The following is a 21,366-nucleotide window of genomic DNA, read 5'->3' on the forward strand; positions in this document are numbered from 1 at the left end:
GCTGCCATAGCAGCGAGGAGTCACAAAAGGTCGATGCGTTAGTTTAATCGGTGTAGGGCATGTTACCAAACCCGCCCTGCCCAAGGGAGCCCGGGCTCTGTGGGGCAGGAGGGGTCCGATGGACCCAGTGTGAGAGAGCCAAGGTGTCAAAGACTGGCAAAGTCTAAGCTGTCATTCTATGTAGCAGCGCGGAGGCGTCCTCTGCAGGTTTTGATTTAAGAGCTGAGAGCCTATGGGTCAGACTCCTAAGCCAAAGTATTGGGGTTAAATGCCAGACAAAAGCATTTCTGCTCCCCTTTGCACTGAAGAAAGTGCACTTTAATGGCTCTCAGAGGTGGAAAGTGAGGATGTTCTTCCTTCAGCGGATCAGAGAGGGCGAGAAGACCGTCCGGCTCATGTTTCCCAGGGGCTTGCTGTAGCTTGGAGGAGACACTTGCCAATTTACCTGCAATGCAAGGCAGGGGCGTAGGAGGATTCCCATGGGGTGGGGAGTAGGAGTTGACAGCTTGTACCTCACAGACCTCCTGATGTGCAAGTGAAAAACTCAAGTACTAAGGACAACTGAACGCTGCTGTTCCTGCAGACAACATGTTATTCCACTCCACTTTACCTGAAGCTTTTCCTTTCTGCACCTTTTCATTTTCTGCCTGACTGCCATTGAAAGCAATATGCTATTTTGATATTATTAGTGATAGAAAGGCCTAATCAGACCTTTTCTTTCCATGACAATATCTACCCTGCCCTGGGAGCCGATACAGCCTGCGCAGCTGATCGTGCAGTGGGATTTCCCAAGGGCTGCAGCATGGCAGCCTCTCCCTGCTCTGGATGCTTGTCCCACTTACCAGGTGCAGAGGGCTATTGGAAAAAGTGAGCCTGACTTTGTGACCTTCCTCAAGTTATTAACTTGGCTGAAGCTTGGCAAGGTAGGCTTTTGGGAAAAGTGTGTGTGTGTGTGACAGGACATAATGTATTTTCCTGTAGGAAGCATCCTGCATCAGTGGCATAAGCACAAGAAGAGGGGACAGGTTTGCCTTGGTTGTAACCGCTCTGGAATGTGTAGCCTGTAATGGTTGTGAAGCCCAAAAGCAAGGACCTGCTTACTCCATCAGCTCAGAGCTCACTCTCATGGCCAAGCCCGCTTTCTTCTTTGCTTGCAGACTCAACCCAAGTGACTTATCTCCATTTCCTAGTGGCTCCAACGACAGCTTCTTACCTTAAAAGTTGGTTGAGAGAATTAATAGGATTCAGCTGCCTGCTGATGTTTGGAGATGCAATTAATTGTTGTGGTTTATTTTGCATGTTATACTAGAAGTTATACTGGAGTTGTAACATCTGGTTTTATGTTGGGAGCTAAGGCAGGTGAGGAGACATGGCACTTCCCCAAGCAGGGCTGAATTTGCTCTGCATGCTGGCCTCACTGATGTTGAGGTGATATCACCCAAGCACTGCTGGAAGCACTCCTGCAGTTTACCAGCACGTGTTCTAGCGTCACGCGTACAACAGCTGTGTGGTGGCATCATACTTGCTGCTGACTGCAGCCATGGGCACTGCTCTCAGCTCAGTTTTACTGAGCCTCTGGAGGTGGCTGGGTGAATCTTGGGACAGCGGTCTCTTGGGTCAGAGTGGCGGTTGTAAGTCCAAATATTTTTGTTTTTTTCCTAATCTTTATTAATAGCACATTATATGTTTAAACTGCCTAAGCAGACGTTGACCTGATAGAACAGAAAAATAGGGTCTGCCTTAAACCAACACAAAGCAGGAAATTATCTTACTAGTCTAATGCCAGCCTGAACTGTCATCACCATGCCTCTGGCTTTCATCACGGCAAAGTGGTTTATGGGCAGGGTGCTCATCCTAGTTTCAGATTTCTTCCAATGGTATTTGTGAGCTGTGCTTCGTGATGACCTGCTCTACCTCCCACGCTTGCCACCCAAATGCATGGTTGAGTCTTGTTAGGATCATTCATTATGGTGTTCAAAGTACAGTTAAAGAAATATGGATTTTTCCCTGGAAAACTTATAAAGCTTCCCTCTCCACCTCTGCAGATATGATATAACTGTCTAAGTAAGCTGTGGAGTTAGCTCTTGGCTACAGAGAGCAGAAGGTATGTAGGAACTCTTGTGACCCTGTCTGTCTGTAGTGATGCTCAGAGGTGGCCATCCATTTCTTGGGAGGGTCCTTGTGCTGAAGAATGAAGAAGTGCAAGCTGGAGGGAAGCAGAACTGTCGGCTGAGCACTGCACTGTCTGCATCTGTGCACCTGTGTCTGTGCTGCTGTGGGGCTGCAGCCCAGCTAGCACAGCAGCTGGTTAGGTAGCCCATATGAAAGAAACCCTTAATCTGCCACATTGAGAGAGGGCTTGGGAGCAGCTTTGAAGGACCAGGCAAACCTGGAGCATCTGTCTTCTGGGCCACTTTACCTGTGATTGTATTTTGACCCCTTAGTATTAGGAGGTTTGCCGTTGACTACAGTGGTTCTAAGCCTTGATGCTTTCCTGCACCTATATGTGAATTCATTCCCTTTTATCCTTACATGTAGTGGTGGAGGAAATATTCAGGGCATGTTTCAATTCTAATGTTCTATGGCAGAGGGTAGTGAGGGAAACCTTCTGAGCACCAGTGTGGTTGGCAGCACCCTATAGAGACATGCCTGTACCGCTCACATGCTGTGTGCGTGGGCACAATCATTGCTGCCCTAGAACAGGTAGTGAAACGCTGCAAACGGTATTTTCACTTGGGTAGAGGAAAAGGTTGCTTGGCCAGAGCCCATCTCTGTGTCATAGCAGCACCACACCATACTCTGACACCTCTCGCACTTTGGATACCCTTTCCCCTTTTTCCATGCTGGACCCAAGCTGAGGAGGATTTTCTTTCATTTTGTTTCACCAGCTTTCTGATTTAACTCTCCCTGTCGCTTCCTCACTCCAAAGCTACTTATTTGGCAGGGTCTGGAGAGTGATTCATGGCTGTGGCCCGGGATCCTGCCTCCCACTTTGGCTGGCAGCATCGTGGCTGGTTCAAAGCAGACCTGCTGGTGATGCTCGTGTGTGCGGGCTTGCTGCAGGGGCATTAATCTGGAATTTGGGGGAGGCTTTGCTGATGCAAGTAAATTAATAGGTCAGCTAGCAAAAACACCTGCTCTGATGTGTGAGCCCTGGCTGTTTCTTAATGTGTTGCTTTCCAGGGAGAAGGTTGGTTGTGCTCTCACTTGGTAACTCCAGCAAACTTTTCCCAAAGGCATGATGACTCTGAAAAGCAAAACCAAGCGGGAGATGTGTCTATGCAGATATTGCTTACGTCATGGGCTGGAAAATGAAACCACGTTGTAAACGAAGCTGTTCCTTAGAGATCGAATGGGTTTTGCAGACGTTGTGCTGATTAAGGGTAGCTTATCCACAAGGCTTACAGGGGACCTGGGTTTTGTTGTTTCTGCTGATGTCTGAGTGTGTGCCTTGTGCTGAATCTGCTGCTGGAAGCAGAAACACGGTTCTAGTTGGCAGTGCTACGAAATCCAAGGGTTCCTGGAGATATCCCTTCTGGTTTCCAGCATGGCAGAACTCTTTGGACCAGTCCTCAAGGATTTGGCTCCTGCATCCCACTGCTGAAAAAAAAAGCAGAGAAAGTAGATAAAGAACAGCCTGTTGATTGCATTGGTGATAATGGAAGCGGCTGCTTTCTGATAAGAAAGAGAGGGAGAGCAGCAGGAGGGAGGGATGTTTTGTTTCTGGTTTATCGTGTTAAAAGCAAACACCCTCCCCCAATGATAAAGGAGACTCTCAGAAGCACTGTAGCCTGATTGAGACATGCAGAACTTTGTCCACAACCTTGAGGACTCCCAGGCTAGCTTCAAACATCATGTGTGCTGGCCAGACAACAATGAAACATTTGAGTACATTTTGGGTCAGAATACTGTTTTCTTGGCGTGGGAAAGGGAAGGGAGGCTGGTGCTTTGGTCTTGTCTCAGCAGCTGTCTGTGGTAAACCCCAGATGTGTTCTGTGGATGGCAGAGCTGGCTGTGGCTCCTGTGTGCAGGCTGGTTCGCGAGGGACTGAGGTCTCCCAACAGCATCGGGTCTTCTCTAAGTTTTGAGGCTTCTATGCCCAAGCTCTGTAGTTTTGAAGAGATCTTCAGCATTGAAGAGAATGTGGGAGTCCATGAAATTTTCCTGCTGCGATGTGTCAGCTGTTGACACGGCAACATGACAGTGTGTCATCACTTACTTCCTGCTTGAGGGATCGTAAAGCCTTCTTGGATGATTTGGGCCCATCTGCTTTCCAAAAGCTAAGCTTCGTTGTATCCGTCGCATCTTTACTGTCCTTCTCTTCCAGACTTGGTCTCTGGTGTCTTCCCTTAGCCCTGTCCATGAGCTCTCCAGATTGAGGGCTTCTTAAAGCCTTCAGTTGACTTGGACATGGGAGAAGGAGTTATCCACCATCTTGTATGTGTCTGGGTCTGCACTGGCCACCTGACAGAGAAGGTCCTGTTCTGAGCTGGCTCTTTGGACCACTGTCATCACATACGTAAGAACCAGCCTTTCCATGGAAGGGCTGATAAAGGTGATTTTTCTTCTGTGCAGTTAGTGAGCATGTAAGTCTGACCTCTTTCCCTGCATAGCCTGAGAGCAGAAGCGCTTGCAAGCCGTCTGTCTTGTTGTGCACAAGAGGAAAGCATGCAATATGCCACGCAGCTGACATATGGCAGTTGCCTTGCAGGTGTCCTGGCACAAAGGACAGCCCTCAGCCCATGCCTGAAGGAGAATTTGGATCTCAAGTTGCAGCGAGATGCCCACCCTGTCCTGCCTGCGTTCCCAGGCAAACCAAAGTGTGCAGGCGGTTGAGAAGCATAACTGAGGCTCTGGCCCTTCCTGGTGCTTTACCCAAACCATCTCTGCTTTTTCCCAGAGGAGTTGAAAGCTCCTGCTGCTGCTGTTGGTCTGATGTAAAATCAAGCCTGGGGTTGCTGGAAAATTGGAGGTCAACGTTGTCCCTCCTGACTCATCACAAGACAGTGCTTTTGCTGCCACCAATGCCTTATAAATCAGAGCCTTTTTGCCTTTCCAAGGCAAGGACAGGTCGATGTGTAACCAGGAATCAAGCATGTGGATAGTCTCATTTGGAAAACTGCTTAAGAAGGAGCTTGGCTCAAGTCTTGTGTCAAGTAGGATGAGGGAGGGAAATGTGTCCAGCTTGTTTGTAGTCTGGCAGCCAGAAAGCTTTCTGCTACTGTCACTGGAAACTGGTTTGTTTGTTTTTTTATATTTGTGTCATTCCAGGGATGTTTCTGCGGCTCGCGCCTGTGCCGCAGCCTGGCAGCGTCAGCTGAACACGCTTTGCTAGGCTTGAGGGCTTGCGAGCACAGCCCAGAGCTCCTAAACAGGAGCTCAGTACAGCCTAAACAGGCTTTGGGCTGAGCCCTGCCATGCCGTGCTTTGCCGGGCTTTGCAATCCAACTGAGAGACTTATACCCTGTTCCCCACTGCATGGGCTTGCAGAGTGACTTTGGCTCAGTGATCTGCATGTCCCCGTGTGGAGAGAGGGTCGGGAGCATCATGCACCAGGGAAGAGCTCCCGAAGAGTGGGAGAGGAGGGATGCTGTTGTCAGAGAAAGCATCTGTACATAATTACCTGGAAGGCTGGATGCAATACTAGCACTAGCTATGCAAGTCTGCCCATTTCCCTGTTTGCCGCACCATTTAGGTTATGTGCATTTTATTCTTTGGCCCAGATTCATTTTGAATGGAAAGCTGTGTGTTTCCAGTGAAGTTACACCTGCAATGATTTATGTTTTGAATTAGCCTTATTGATGGCCAAAACACATTTTTCAAAAGCTCCTCATAATTGTAAAGCATCTTTTTTTAATTATTATTTTTTATTTTAGAAGTCTGCTCTGCTTTTTTTAACAGTAGTCTGGACTGGGAGCAGATGAATGTTTTTCCAACGGTTTCTTGAAATGAACAGTTGTTATGCAGTAAACCAAACAGAAGGACTTTCTGGAGTTAAATCCAAAGTGATTCTTCTAAAAAACCAAAATTAAACGTGATAATATGGTTAGGTACACGTGCCAGGAGGCTGAGTAAATGAGACAACAAACTTGTGACTTGATCATATTTAATCCATCAATAGCTGGCTCTAAATTTATGTATAGAACAGAAATGTTGGAAAGTTGTGCAGCTCCCACTCTCTGTAGCACAGGATGCTCTGATACGTTGTTAGCAGTACATGGTGGTGTGCGGTGCCTGTGAAACCCACTGTTTGCTGCATGGTCTGTGATGTACTGTTCCCTGCTGTAACCGGAGCACGGAGTTAGGATTTTTGGGAGGCCACACCTATTGTAGGTTACTCGGGCTGAGCAAGTGTGCTTTGGATCTTAAGGAAGATGGAAGGTTATAGGAAGTATATAGGAAGTTATAAATTATTTCGTAAGTGATACATTTTTAAAGTTAATACTGGAATAGCCTCTGAGCTATTTCTAAAGGGTTGTTGTATTGGAGATGCTGTGCTTGGACTGAGATGCAAAATGCAGATCCTTCTCGCTGATTGTGATGGGATTTCTTAAGGCTCATGGTTTCCACCCAGGTGTTTGGGGTGAGTCCCATAGGATGTCATTATATACTGGGTACCTCACTGTCTTCTGTGGTCCTCTCAGTGATGGCCCTGGATCATCTTTAATCAAGTTAAAGGATCTTAGTGAGCTAAATGATGGTTAGGATTCTTACCAATGAGGTTTAGTAATATAGTTGGCTGTATTTTCTTTTAAAAATCCCTGCATTGAGAAATCTGTTTCTTTAAGAATTTTTTTGTGCCAGGGACAGCCCAGACTTGGTACCAGACAGTGAGATGCTGACTGATTCAGTTCTGCTCCAGGCTGGGTAAAAAGAGGGCAGAATTTCTCTGCTTTCATTTACATCTTGTGCTGTCATTGGAGCTGCATTAAGGTTTCATTTTCTACCAAAAAAAAAAAAAATTCTCAGCCACCTTTTTTTTTTCTTAATTTATTTGGATAAATGCAAAAAAGAATTTAAGTGAAGTCTTGGTGCACATGAAATTCTGAAATTCTCACTGTCCAGGCATGATCGATTAGGGACGCTATTTTCCTAATTCTCTTACTTAATCTTGGCATCATCTGTCTTTTCCGTTTTAGCTATTTCCACTTGAAATGAGATGGTTCTTTGCGAAGGGGCAGGAGACACCCACCCACGTCAGAGCCTTCTCAAACAGATGGGCTGCTGTTCCCCACAGATCACAGGGGGAGTGGGAAGCCACCCCTCCCTGGCCACAGCAAAGCTGTAGTGAGCCTGACCCTATTTGACTTCTCCTTTCTACATCTCAGTCTCTATAAACAGCCTTTTATGGTATTTGCCTTTCAAAGAGGAGCCAGGGTGTGGATGGGAACAGTGACAAAGAGCCACTTATAAGGATTGAGGGAGCTCTTACAGGAGACCGGGTGCGTAATTTTAAGATCAACAGAAAAATCTTGCAATGTTTTAAGCCCTGGAACATCATCCGAGGTATTCATCCGAGGTATTTAAATGCCGTCATTCAGCCTCCTAGCAGCCAGGGCCAGAAGTTTTGTGCTCCATTTTAACAGCAAAACTAAGACATGAAGATACTTATAACTGGTAGAAGAATTCCCAGTAAGTCAGAACCAGAGCCAGGAATTAAAAGCAGAAACCCAGACTCGAGGGAAGCGCTTGGAAAACACCAGCTTCTGGCGGGAGCATCGCTTCAGCTGTGTCCTCAGCGAGGGCAGACGGCTTCTCATTTTTTGCATACTAGAAAACAAGTTTTGCCCCAGACAGTGGGTAATGTCTCTCGGCTCGCCAGGGTGACAGCAGTGGTGGGGCTGCAGATGGCGGCTGGGATGCCGAACATGTTGGTGCTGTGGGTAACAACAGCCCTGTGCTGATTCGAGTTCCCTGCCAGCAGCATCCCTGTGAGAGACACCACCGCCTGTGTGTGCAATTGCGTGATATTAATGTCTGGCTCCCCAGAGGCCCTGGGCTGCTGTTCATGCCATAGTTGCTGCTGATATTCCCTCTCCACAGGGCTGCCATCCTACTCTGGAGCCGCACCAAACAGCTGCTTTCCCCATCTCAGGCAGACAGAGCAAAGCAAGCAGTAATAGAATAAACACCTGCATTGTGCCTCCAAGTGACACATGCATCCTTTAGGATGTTGCTTCTTGGTGCCAATGACAACTGAGAAACTGAGGAGCCAGCACTTGGATAGACCAGTGAAGATAATCTGTGGATGCTTTTACGCCCCTGATGGGAAGAAGGTTGTGGAGGAGTGTATCTCTACAACATTTCCAGTGAGTAGGGCCACGAGGGTGTCTGAAGTTGGAGCTGAACATTGTATGTGTTTAAGATTGCCCAGATTGTGGCTGGCATATAACCTGATTCTATCCATTTCTGCGCAGACCAAGCATTTATCTGGGCACAGTCATATTTTGTCTCTGTGTTTTTCCAGCAGTTAACACAAGTCTCCTCTCTGAAGTCCTGTTCTGCACGCAGCTCGCCCTGTGCCTGAGCAGCAGCCCGTGTGGGACATGGCACTGGGGCGCAGTAGCCTCCCTGCCCAAGCACCAAACTCTTCTCCCACCACAAAGCACTGTGCTCCCAGAAGTGCTGTCTGCTGGCCTGAAATGGGAAGATGCACATAGCTGCAGGGCCACATAAGTTGCTATAAGCACAGCAGAGCTGCAGGATCGGATTTTAATACGTGTCAGGGGTAAGAGGTGCTTTGCCAAAGCACCCTGAACCTGCAGCGCTTCCGTGGTGTGCTGGATCTGCAGAGGGAGTCCAAGCAGGCGTGCCAAGGAAGTACAGACACAGGCTTGCAATCTCCAAGCCATGTGCATCGTGTGTGGTGGGTTATAAATAAACTGCATCACTGACAACGTTTGTGAGAGAGGCCAGAGAGGATAGTGTTACAAAAAACCTCAGCTCTGTACCATTCAGGCTGTTTGGTGCTTCCAGTTTGATCTTGGTCACCAGCAGTGGAGTGATCCAGAGGAAGTGCTGGCTCTGATGTTCTGGCCTCCCTTCTGGCTTATATCAGTTCCCTGGGGTCCAGTCCATGGACTCGAAGTAATAGGTCTGTCTTATTTCTGGCTTTTGGCTGGGAGGAAGAAGAAAGTTAAAGGTACATACCTGCAGGAGAGCAACCCTAAGTCAGAATTGCGGGATGTGCTGTTGATCAGCAAAGGGCAGAGGGCACATCACTTGTTCACTCTCAACGAGAGATGTGTGCCCACTTATTCCTGGGTTATCCCTCCGGCCACGTGTGCACTGGCCAGACTGGAAGCTGCCACATGCCACCCATGCCGTTCCACCATCTCTTGTGAAGGGAAAACTGCAGTGCTGGCCCACAGCTCTGCTCTGCCATTGTTTAGGGTCTTTCTCAAGACAGGATAAAAGAATTAGTGCCTGGAAAACTTGGTCAGAGGAGGCACAGCCTGTTAACACGAGTCCTGCTTGCATTTCTTCCCCAAGCGAGTTGGCTGTAGGTGGCTCCCACTGGATGTGGCACTCGCTACTTGGCTGCCCTCTGAGACAGACAACAGCTCCTGGGCAGTTCGCAGGGTGAAACTGCTGCTGCTGCAGCAGATCTTGTGATTTGGTCCTATGGACATTATTACTCCACTACTGTGCATTTATTGGGCTTTTTTTTATACACTAATTAACCAACAGTTTGATTTGATGGCGATATTCTGAGCTCTGCTACAAACAGATGATTTGTAACTCAACATTCCATCTGGCCCCGTGGCACAATGGAGCGATTTGAAAGTGTTGCTCTGTGTGCAGTGCATTTGGCAAAGGCTCCTTCATCCCACCACTGGATTGAATGTCCTGATAAAGAAACAGAGTCGAGGGGGCTTGTTTCACTTCTCCAAGGAATTGCGTTAGGAACTGGCAATGCTGAGATCTGGTTCTGATTTGCCATGAGACATCGGACTCCTTACCTGCAAACTGGGGAAAATGATACCTCTTTGCAGGGGCCTTGCAGGGCTCAGCTAAGATTAATATGAGAGGGAGGGGAGATGGAATAACTGTGACGTTTTATTGTTTTTATTAATGATATAGAGTGAAGCCAGGGCATCTCCCTGAATAATCACTGCAGTTTGCCTTTTGAGATTTGGCTGCATTTTTTCCCATCCACTTTGCTAATCAGAGCAAAGTTTGGTTTTGTAGGAGGAGGGCTCAGAAACAAACATTTCTCAGTGTCTGAAGAAAAAGCAGAGCTTTTCCTGATGTAATTAGGTCCAGGCCCTCAGGAAATGAAGGCCGTCTAGTTGATAAGTGTTTAGTAATGATTACCAAGCTATGTCTGGGGAAAGAGAGCAAAGTGTTTTCATTTCAGAGGCAGCAAATCCAGCTGAGACTTGTGGTGTGTTTCATGTATTGAGGCAATTGTTCAAGTAGTATGTGGCCTCACTCGCTGAAGCAGAAGCCAAATTCGTCGTGGTGTAACTCCACAGGAGATGTTGGAGCCACACCAAGAGACTGAGCAGCAGCGGACGCTGTCTGTAGCATGCCCCTGGGCTGGATGTCAGAGGTGTCATTCTGGAGACTTGTGTTACTCTTCTCTCAAAGCCGGTAATCCCTCTCTCAAATTAGTAACAGTACTCATCAAAGCTTGGGGCTCTGGACCAGGCTAAGCGTCACGTTTGCAAGGGTAGAATTACATCCTCTCCAAATGAAATACATGTTCCTTCAGTAGCGCTGGATAAACTAAAGGTGGAAGTTCATGGAGGTGAGTTCTTCAACGTGCTTTTGTTCTGTGTTTCAATGAAATTTTTAAGAAAGAGGACCTATCCTTCAGAATTTGCAGGGCCAGACTTTGCTGAGAACGTGTCTAGCAGCTGCTATCCTATGAAAACAACACAGTCCATCTCATATCAGCATGTGCATTCTGCCCACTAAGACAGCACCCGTGAGACCTGATATGCTCTTACTGTCCTGGATGAGAGGAGAGGTTGTGGCCCCTTTCCCCTGCCACGTGTTATCTGTCTCCATTTCAGAAAATAGATTTTTATGGGAAAATCCATTAGTGTAATGAACATTGAAGAAACTTGAGGAAATTTGCAGTACTGGTGCAATGGCTCTTGCCTCCCAGATGTGTAAATCTTTGTGCAGGTGTATTTTGCAGCAACTCCCATGTCTTCTGAAAACAATAACTTGCCTATTGGTAGGTCTTTCTCAGCCACATTTCTGCTCTGGTGAAAATAAGATACTGATGTCTTAAAATCTCCCAAATCCCTTCTTTATTGCAGCTTGTATAAATCTGTTCCAGAAAAGATTACGCAACTCCCTGGAGGAGAGGTCCATCAGTGGCTTTTTAAGCGTAGTGGTCCAGAGGTAAACCCTAATTCACGAAGCCTGTAAGCTGCTGCTTTTGCTGATGGTACCCTGTGTGTGAGGGTCTCTGTGCACCTGCCATGTCCTTATGCTCTCCCCACATGTGTTCACCTCTGGCCACTGTTGGGGAAGAATTCCTGGGATACGTGAGCATTTGGCCTGTACTAGCTTGGCAGCCCATACAGGTAGTGCACCTTGCAAGGCCTTTCCTTTGCTTTCTAGACCAACTGAGATTATACTACAAAACTATAGATTTCCCTCTCTTTCTCTACAGGCGTTGCTTTCCTGCCACAAGCAAATGTAATTCCTCGATGCTCAAGTGGCCCAGTAGTCATGAACTTATCAGATCAGCATAGAAATTTCTTTGCAAGGACAGCAGCTCGATCCAAGGCACCTAAGGCATAAGCTCGGTTTACTTTCTCTTGGCATCAGTCAGTTCTCCTCATGGTGAGCAGAGCTCACCCCTGATTTGTAGATCTTACTTAGTCTTTGCAAAGTGCCTGTTGAATTGGGATGGTGATCTGAGAATTTTTTAATCACGTGTGCAGCATCTTAATGTCCATCACCATCATGATGGTTTCCAAACATTCAGCAATTGTGAGTCGTGATCCATTGGTTTATGACCTGGGCCCTGGAAAAAGTATTCCAGAAACATTGTGTCTGGAAAAAAATCATGGTAGTTAAAACCATTTCCTTTAAAACTGCCAGAAGTTTTGAGGGAAGAGATGATACATAGATACGCTATAAGTTTGTTTTCTCCCTGGGATTTATGGTTTGTTTGCTTCCACCTTTGCTGTACAGTTGGGCCTCGGGGAGGAGGGAGATAACCTCTTTCTCAGACAGCAAAGTTCTATAGCACACCCTCAGAGCAACACATTCCGCTTTTCAAGCAAATGGTCTGCTATTAATAAAATAAACTGACTGTAATCACTGGCAGGGTTGCTCAGTACCTTCTGCAGGAGATGATCTTCCTATTATTCAAGGAAGAGGTAGGGAGAAGTAGTCTTCAGGCTTGGGATATGGCTTAGATAACTCATTTGACAATACTTGTTTACATCAGAAAAGAATTGCAAAAAATGAGTATCATTTTGTCACCAGATCAGTTTGGCTTTCTGCCACTAGGATGGTCATGGTAATCCGCGTGTCCTCTCAGAATGGTGTTTTCTAGGGACACGCATAGCTGTTTGGATGGTGTTGAGTAACAGCAGACAAGCATATGCATTCTCACAGTAAACTTTGGCTCCCAAAGGGCATTCAACAGCTCATCATGTGTGACTCTGAGCCATTGCTAAACCCTGGAAAGGGAGGAAAGTTACTGCTGTAAGAATTTTTCTGTTTCTTTTGCATTTTTCTGTTGTGTTTTTCTTAAGTGTTTTAGTAATTATTTCTATAGATATTCCAATGTGGAGACAGCTTGGTCAGGAGTCTGCCCCAGTGCCTGATGTTATCAACCAGTGCAGCTCCACTAGTTGCAGTGTGCAGGGAGGCAGGATGCTGGAGAAAATTCACATCTAAACTGTAAAGCTGCTGCTTCATGGATCTCAGAGATGGAATATAGGTAAAAGCAGGAAAAATGCAGAATCTGGAAAACAGGGAATGTGTAACATTTCTGCTAATTTTGGATCCAGTCTCTGAGTTGCATTGCTGCTTTCTTGCAAACATGCTGGAGAAACGCCATTGATCCTTTCCAGGCAGAAGTACTGATATCCAGAACTTGCCAAGATAAGCTGCTTTGCCTTATTCTTGTAGGCACATCGATGGCATCAGCCTGTTGTGCACCACCCCTAGGTTATTAACCATCATTTGTATAGGATTTGTTAATTAATTCAGTGACACACACATAACTGTCATCCCCTTGTCGGGAGAGGAGGTTGTGTGTCACCATTGTTATAATGAATTCTTTTACTGATGGGAAATCTTTTGATAGAGAAGTGCGGCAGCATGCTTTGGCCTCTATCTTCCTTTGATTAAACACTATTGTTTCTGTGGAGATGTCTCAGTGTTGTGGATTATACTTTTGTTGGGGTCTTGGACACTGTAAGTCTGTCTGCAAAATCACCATGCAGCGATCCTCTCCCAGGCATCTGCCATTCCATCTCTGTGTCATCATTTTGCTTCAGTTCTTTCATCACAGATGAGTTTGCATTTTTCTGGCCCAAATCAAATGCCTTCAGATTCCTGAGGTTGGAAGACTTCGTGGAAACGTAGAGTGGTTATGTATTGTTATATTCCTGTGGCATCTCTGGAGAGAGTGTCCTGTCTGTTTACTCCTGTGACTCACGCTTACATGATGCACTCCCCAACCCTTTTAACTGCATGCCAAGATTGCTTTGCTCTATCAGTTTTAGCCTTTATCAGATTGCAGCATTCCAGCCTTGACATTCCTCCCTTCATGAGTAAAGGGCTCCCTTCCTCCTTGCTGGTGAGTTTAGCAAGATTCACCTCTCTTCTCCCAGGTATTTCCAAGACTCTCTGCAGGGGACCACCTGCCTCTCTGTTATCAGTCAATATATCACATGAAAGCTCATTATTTGTCAAAGATACTTTGGCCTGAAGGACTCCTGGTGGTGGTCTGTGAGGACGGGTTAGTTACATAATGCTTGTTTCCAGCTGCTTGATTTCATTAGCTTAAAGCACATGGCCTAATCTTTGATTGATACTTTCCCAGCTGTCCAGTGCCTGGGGTTGCCACAGGGATGCTGTAACAACAGGAGGAAAGATGTGCATAAGAGAGTCTCTGCTCTGGAAATCTTGGCTGGCTTTATACCCCCCACATTTTAGTATCTAGCACTACCTGTGGCCACGGATCTTTAAGTGTGTTGCTTCTCCCATGCTGCTCATCTCCCAAGGGTTGCTGGCTCATCTCTAATTACCTGACCGAGGAAAACTCTGGCGTATGGAAGCCTCGTGGGCAACCATCTGCACAGATTCCTAAGGGCTGAATACATCCCACCCCTTCCACTGAAAATTATAAGGGAAGCTCTTACTTAGCTTTCAGATTATGCAGGCATCCTTAAAAATAGAAGAAGAGCCCATTTCTAGCCACATACAGCTTTTGGAGGAGCTGCACAGAACCCTCTCGTGGTCCAGGGTGCAGGGTGTTTTGCATAGTTGTGGCATGGCGATCGAGTGCTGGCGGTGTGGTTGTGTGTTTGGGTCTGGAGGGAGGGGGACAGCTGGACAGCTATTAACTGATAAAAGGGATTTTTTTTTTTTTTTAAGGAGTAGTGTGCTATAATCTGTGTACTGCCAGCTCCTCTCTGTGATCTCAGCTGTCGTCTACTGGCATGAAGGGAAGAATTCCATCTACAAGGGGTTTCTTACCCAAGCTTTAAAAACCCAGTTGTAGGAGTTTTGGGGTTTTTTTTTTTGCCTAGAGAGCCCACATTGCGTATTCTAGGAATTTTTCCTTGTTGAAAATGCTTACAACTTAGCTGTCATCAGAGTATGTTAGACAGGTTTCCTTTCCAATGGATAAGACCTCTGAAAAGATGTGTGTGGAGCCTCCAGGAAGGCATCAAATCTATTCCCCATCACAGTCATAGCAAGTAGGGGGGACCAACACTATTTATCTTGAGTTAGAAAAGCAGAAATTGGTAAATACTTTGGAGAGCAGGAGATAATGTGTTAATGACCTCTAAACCTGCTTCACACCTTTGTCACTTCGTACCTATTCCCTACAGTTGACAAAGACCTCTTTCTGCCATACGCTTGATTTGTTCTGTTTTTAGTGTTTCTGTGGAGTCAGCGAGTATCGTTGTGGGCTGCAGACAGCTCTAGTGTCTTTCTGCAAATATGCGATCCCGTCATCAGAGGGAAAATTTTCTGATTAACTTCTCTGGAGAATTTTTTTTCCTTTTCCATTTGCAATAATAAAACAGTTAAGCCAGGATCACATGCTATTTATAGCCATCTCACTGCTACTTGCTTCTACTCGCTCAGGCAGTAAGCTCTGCATAGACACAACGAGATTAATACTTCATGACACTGAACCTTTTATTTCCCTTGTTATCTGTGCTTACTGACTCCAGAGCCTCCCTTCTCTGTGGAGCCCAGTGCACTAAGTCTTTGATATAAAACAGTAGCAGTGGAGTTATGGAAAAGTTTTAAAAAAAACAATAGCTGTTCAGCGAACCAGGAGTTCTCTGAAGGTTTGAGACTGTGGTTTCTAGGTCAGATGAATGGTTTGGATATTTTTCTCACAAGCTTCATGCCAGTCTCACTCACTCAGCAATTAACACAGGTTATGTGCAGGTAGATCCACTCTTGGCATGGCAAGAAACACTGCGGTTTTGAGGAATCTGGTACATTTTCCAGTGTATGAGTCTTACTTCCCCTCCCAAAAAAGAAATTTTAATTAAAACAATGTTTTACTTGCTAGGGGTACCTTAATATAGAAACAGGTTAGATTATGACAGTTACAGAGAATGCATGACAGTTGCCAGTATCTGACAACACGTTCAATGAAATGGGAAGTGATCGTCAGTAATCGTCTGAGATCTTGGTTATATCATGCCCTGTGACCCCATGTCTCAGACAGTCAGAATTGACATTGCTTTGGCTGCATTCTCTCTAAGATCCTCTAAGTTTTGCAGCTCTTTTATCCTTGCTTTTACTGTGAAAACTGCAGGGTGAGCTGGGAGCACCTGTGGCTGTTCTGGCTACACCTGCTTCCCCCATACATAGCACTATGTCAGTGTTCAATATAAGCAAAGTGGTGGTGGTACAGCCCACCGTGCTCCCGGCTGCAAGAGCGGACTGTAAAGCTGTGTGATGCTTGTCTCACAGACCCGGCGTGATGGCTGTTGCACGTTGTTATCCCCCCTGCCAAGCACCAGAGAGTAAGCATTAAGAGGTGCAAGTTTAGGGCCATTGTAGCTGAAACTGTGGTGGTGTTGTGTGCCGTATTCCCTAGGGAAGGGGTTAGGGGCTTGTGCCAAGCTTGCTGAGCTCCTAGCATGAGAGGGGTTTTGGTCAGAATTCACTTGTCTGTAAATAGTTAGGGCAAGTGTGAATTCAGAGCATGTGCCTGCACGTTGAGCCGTGCCAGTCTGCGCTGGTTTTGGGTGGGCATTAGCGATGAGGATGAATACTCTGTGTTTCTCTTTAAGGGATGTTGGAGCCAAAGTGATAATAACATCAAACAGCAAGCTAGACATGTTCCAGCGAGACAAACTGTTTCCTAATCATGTCAGGTTGGTACCAGTGGCATTACAGGTACAAATTAGATTGCTTGGAATGGAGTTTACTGGCTGATACGTAGCTTAACAGGTACCAGAATGATGATGAACTATTAAGGGACAGTTAACATTATATTACATGTTTCATCATGCAGACCATGGAAGATCCATAGAGGATTTTTCTCAATGTTTATCACTGAGAATAGGCATCAGTGGTATAGTGATGCTCAAAATGTTCACTCAACGTCTTTTCTCCAGCCTGTGTTTGGTCTTGTCTAATGTTATTAACACAGCCTTCCTAATCCAAGACACTACTGCAGGTTGGAAGTTCTATTCCCATTGAAGTCCGGGCCAACACTATCCCAGAAGGGAATGAAACCGAGCATTTGCAATTTGCTGAAATTCTTTAATCTGAGGTTTTGCTGCTTAAAATAATTTTCCTGTTTTTCTGTGAAAGGAAACGCTCCTAAAATTTGAACGAGGAAAAAAAAATATTTTTCAGCTTCAAAACCCAGAAGCATTAAAACATTATGTTTTTCCCTTTGCTCTGGCTGTTGGCCTGGTAAAATCAAAATGGACAGGGGGTTCCTGGGGCTCTCTTAGAGCTGGTGTTCTGATTTTGTGTGTCCTCTTTGGCCGAAATAGCATTTGCTGCAGCGATAGTCCAGCAATCTCATTCCAGTGGATTGAACAAGCAGACCTTAAAGCACATACTAAGGTTGTGATTTGTTATTTTTTCCTTGCTGATTTTCATTGAGTGATGGCTGTACAAAGATCAAAATCCCCTTGTGTTATGTGCTTACATATGCTTATGGTCCCCGAGTTGGCTGCCATCTAAATAAACAAAATTATTACCCCGTAGGAGAAATGCTATTATTTTTATTGTTACTCATTTAAAACAATGGAAAATCAGGCACAAAGAAAACAAAATGTTTTTTTTCCAATGGCTGCACAGTGACATGGCAACAGGGCCAGGAACCGAGTCCAGGTGTCCTGAGTCCCAGCCCAGACCTTTAAGCACCAAAATATCCTGCTCCTTATGAATTCAGAGTGTTTTGGCAAATGTTTCCTCAGACCGTTTCATAATTAATGTCAGTGCTAGTCTCTGAACATGTCTTACCAGTTAGGAATTTGCTTTAATATGCACTCATCCACTCAAAAACTCCCCAAAACTTAGCAGCTGTTGGCTTTTTTGTATTACTTGAATGTTTCTGAGGCAAATATGGGACATGATAAATTGAAAAGTGTTGAGTTGAAATGTTCTGCTTTGAGCGCACTTAGTAAAATCCAAAGGTCATCTCTGCTGTGAAGAGCCAGCAGCACTAGACACAGTGTATAAGCCTTGTTTCAAGGGTGGGAAAGGGATTTTCTGTTGCATCTAGAAATCGGACTCTTCCTATCTCACAAGGGTGGTTTTTATCCAGGAAGAACTAAAGCCATCTTGGCAGTTTTTGCCAGCTTTCTGTAAAGGAGCTAGGCCAAAGGACAAAAAAACCCCATCCCACAACAGACTGTTGCAATGTGCGTCTCAAGGGACCAGTTCCCTTGCTGAAAGGCATTTGGTCCCTTTTAAGTCTGCACAGGCAGGATGCTGTCTGCAAATAGAAATCTGTGGTGTGGAACGCAATGCTCCTGAGCAGCTCAAATAGTGGTTTAATAGCAGTACTGTGGATCAAGTTAGCAGCTCAAGTGTGCCTCCAACAAACCTCTTGCCCTGTCTAGACCTCTCTAATTACCAGCTGCAGCAGCAATCGTACCTACACTCAGCATGACCTGAAAATTCCCATTGTGAGATGCTCTGGTTGGTCCTTTATCATGTATCAGATGCTGCCCAGCTGTGACGAGCTTTTCCAGGATGGGATAATGTTGAGACAAGCTTTTTCAGGTTGGGATGTGTGTTTCTGAATAGGAATGTTCCTTTTGGAGAAAAAAATAAACTATTTCTGCACTGAAGAGGTTTTGGGGTTGCAGGACCGGATAAAAAAAATCTTACAGTCATTTTTCTTGCCTTTTGGGAAGCCAAGGGATTATGCTGGACAGCAGTGTTCTCAGGAAAACTCCAAGCACAGGACTGGAAATAGATCTTGTATTTGCAGTGAAAGCTGGCTTCTCTGTATATGTTGTCAGCAGAGAACTAAACTTGAAAAACTTCTGAAGCTTATACAAGGCAAATATTTTGTGTTTCTGTGGGCATGGCAGCACAGCAGCGCTTTGGTGTTCAAAGGGCAGATGCGGGGAGCGAGTTGAGATACTGTCTGACTGGAGCTTTCATTGTCCTTTCGGAGGTAGTCACGCGTGATTCTTTGGCTGATTCTGTCCTGTCGGACAAGCAGTTTTGGCTGTGCTGGAGTAGAGCGGAGCAGTAGACAGGGTTTAAGACAGTGCCTGCTTGGTGTGGGTCTGGCCCGTGCCAATGGCTGGGCTTTTCCTCTGAAAAATCTTAATGTATCTGGGCACCTGCTTTCAAAACATCTCCATGCCCCAGTGAGCAACATGAGAGTATGTCTGGAGTGGCTCATCTAATATAAAAGCACCAATTTCATAAATACCCTGGCAGATTTGCATGTCTGCTCCCATTCAGTATCTCCCTATGAGAATCACCCAGGCATCGTTTGCAAGCTTAGCCAGTGATTTTCAACAGCAGTGATATCTCTAATTGCCACCAGGCCCAATCTAAATAGCCCAGATGAAAGCACTGAGTGCTTCTCTGAGGGATTTGTTGCTTGCAGGGAGACTTAGTGCGTATCCTGCTGTGTTCAGCATCTCCCCCGCTTCTCTCACCTTTAAGCTGGGCTCCCAATCACCATCATCTGTATATCTCTTTTTTAATGCAAAAATTGTTTTCCGCAGCTTGATACACTTTCTAATTATGTCTTGTTTTGAGAAAAAGCTAAAGGAAACCTGTTACAGTGTTTTTTTTAATACTTGCCACTTGGAAATTTTCTTTGAGAGTAGAGATTCAAAGGGCACCAGCTGCTTCCTTTGCAGCCAAAAAGTGCTCCCTCTGTGCTCTTAGGAAAGGTAATGTCACAAAAATAACGTATGTCTTCTCCCTGTATTAGCCCGAGACTTTCCAAGCTTTACATGCAGTAGGAAAGGAGGCATCATGCTGCCAGTTAAACAACGCAGGTATTTTCTTAATGCACATAGCTCCACTTTCCAAACAGGAAAAAATTTGCTGAGTGATTTGGTGTGGGCTCTATGCTTCCAAGGGGACTCTTTTTGTCCAGCTGAATCAAAGCTGTTGCTTTTCCACTACTCCAGCTAATTTCTGCTCAGACCAGTGTTTCACATTAAATAAGGACTTTTTGCCATGCTGTTGCTGCAACCCAGTGGTCTGAGGAAATCCTTCACAGTTTTTCCCTTAGTATTTCATCACAAAGCTCTCACAAGCCACAGATGCGAAATTGCCATAGTATATACTTATGCAGGGTCATCCCTCAAGGGGAAAGCCCCATGATTTCACCCAGATGCCAATCCCACTTGATTCAACAACAGTTCATTTGCTAGTGGATACATATTTGAATTTTAAAGATGGTTGCAAACACTTCTGTAGAGGTAACAAGCAACCTGTTGACAAGGTGATTGCTCAGATGATTGACAATTCATCCACAGCACTGAAGAGAACCGTATTTGAGAGATAGAACTAGTTATTGTATACCTGGCTAGTATTGAATGTTTATATGCCCTCTCTGACTCCCTGAGAAACGCAGGGTACTAGGCAGTTCACAGGGGTTCTCTGAAGGAGGTTTTGGGTATTTCTTACAGCTTGGCAGAAAGGCAAGCTATAATTGATGTTCATTGAGTGCATGCAAGTATTAATCCAGTGTTAAGGAGTCCAGAGGAAGCTACCGCTGTCTCCTGGGGATAAGCCAGGTCTTGAGGGCAGTCATGGCCTCGACTCCTCTCATATGGCCTCTCTGCCCTGCTCCAGGTGTAGGATAACAGGTTGTGAAGCTCATGCTTCTCTGCAGGTCTCTTCTTCAGTTCTCGTCGTTTTGCTGGTCAGGTTGTCTGGTGCATAAGTGTGCAGGTTTCTGCAGGTGAGCTGCCATACCATAATGGCAGTGCAGCAGCGATGCGCTTGAGCTCGCTGGCTCTGGTACTTCAGGAGGAGCCTGATGACAGTGGCACGGGGCTCGATGGGGGTTTCACTATCAAGGAAAACACTTGAACACAGCCTTGCCAGGGTTAGCATTAGGCTGGTCCTGGCTAACAAGCTTGGGTGAGCCTGCTCAACCTGCAGAACCTATCCCAGGGGCCTTACTCTGCACCTTGCCGTTACTCAGTGCTGTTGGCTTTCTCTCAGGAGCAACCGAATTAGCCATAGAAGCGGTCTCTCTCCTGCTAGGTCATGCAGATGTTTCACCTGAACATCTTCCTACTCCCTGTGCTCCCAGCAGCTTCTGTGGGTGTGTTTAGCACTAGCATTTCTGTTTGTTTAGGAGGCTTTCTCCAGCATGAAACTAGTATCTGGTCTCCCTTCTGAATCTCTAAATCCAAGGTAATTTGGTACACCAAAATAAATCCCTCTTTGTACCTTTGCCACTATCAGCAGTCTCTCTCTCAGACTCATATCTCATGAGAGCCTCTCTCCACCTGGGACTATGCAGGGGGTTGGAGTAGCAGAGTTCAGAGGATGTGCAGGTGGAAAAGGGGTGGACCTCGTCACTGACAGACCATCTCACAGAGAAGTGACCTGCCTGGCTCTAGAGAACTCCAGCTCTCCTGACTTTTCCTTGTATGGGGCTTTCCTCTCATTTTAGCCATTTTCCTTAAGCTCTGTGTTCAAGTTTTCCTTGGTTATCCCGTCGCTGCCCAGCCAGAG

General features: G+C 45.9%; 1 protein-coding gene across 6 annotated transcripts in view; it reads left to right on the forward strand.

Moving 5' to 3' along the window:
• Positions 1-21,366, forward strand: part of P3H2 (prolyl 3-hydroxylase 2) — a 71,344-nt gene that overhangs the window by 32,159 nt on the left and 17,819 nt on the right. The window lies entirely within an intron of this gene.

Source organism: Cuculus canorus, chromosome 9 (genome assembly GCF_017976375.1).
Source record: "Cuculus canorus isolate bCucCan1 chromosome 9, bCucCan1.pri, whole genome shotgun sequence".
Taxonomy (NCBI): Eukaryota; Metazoa; Chordata; class Aves; order Cuculiformes; family Cuculidae; genus Cuculus; species Cuculus canorus.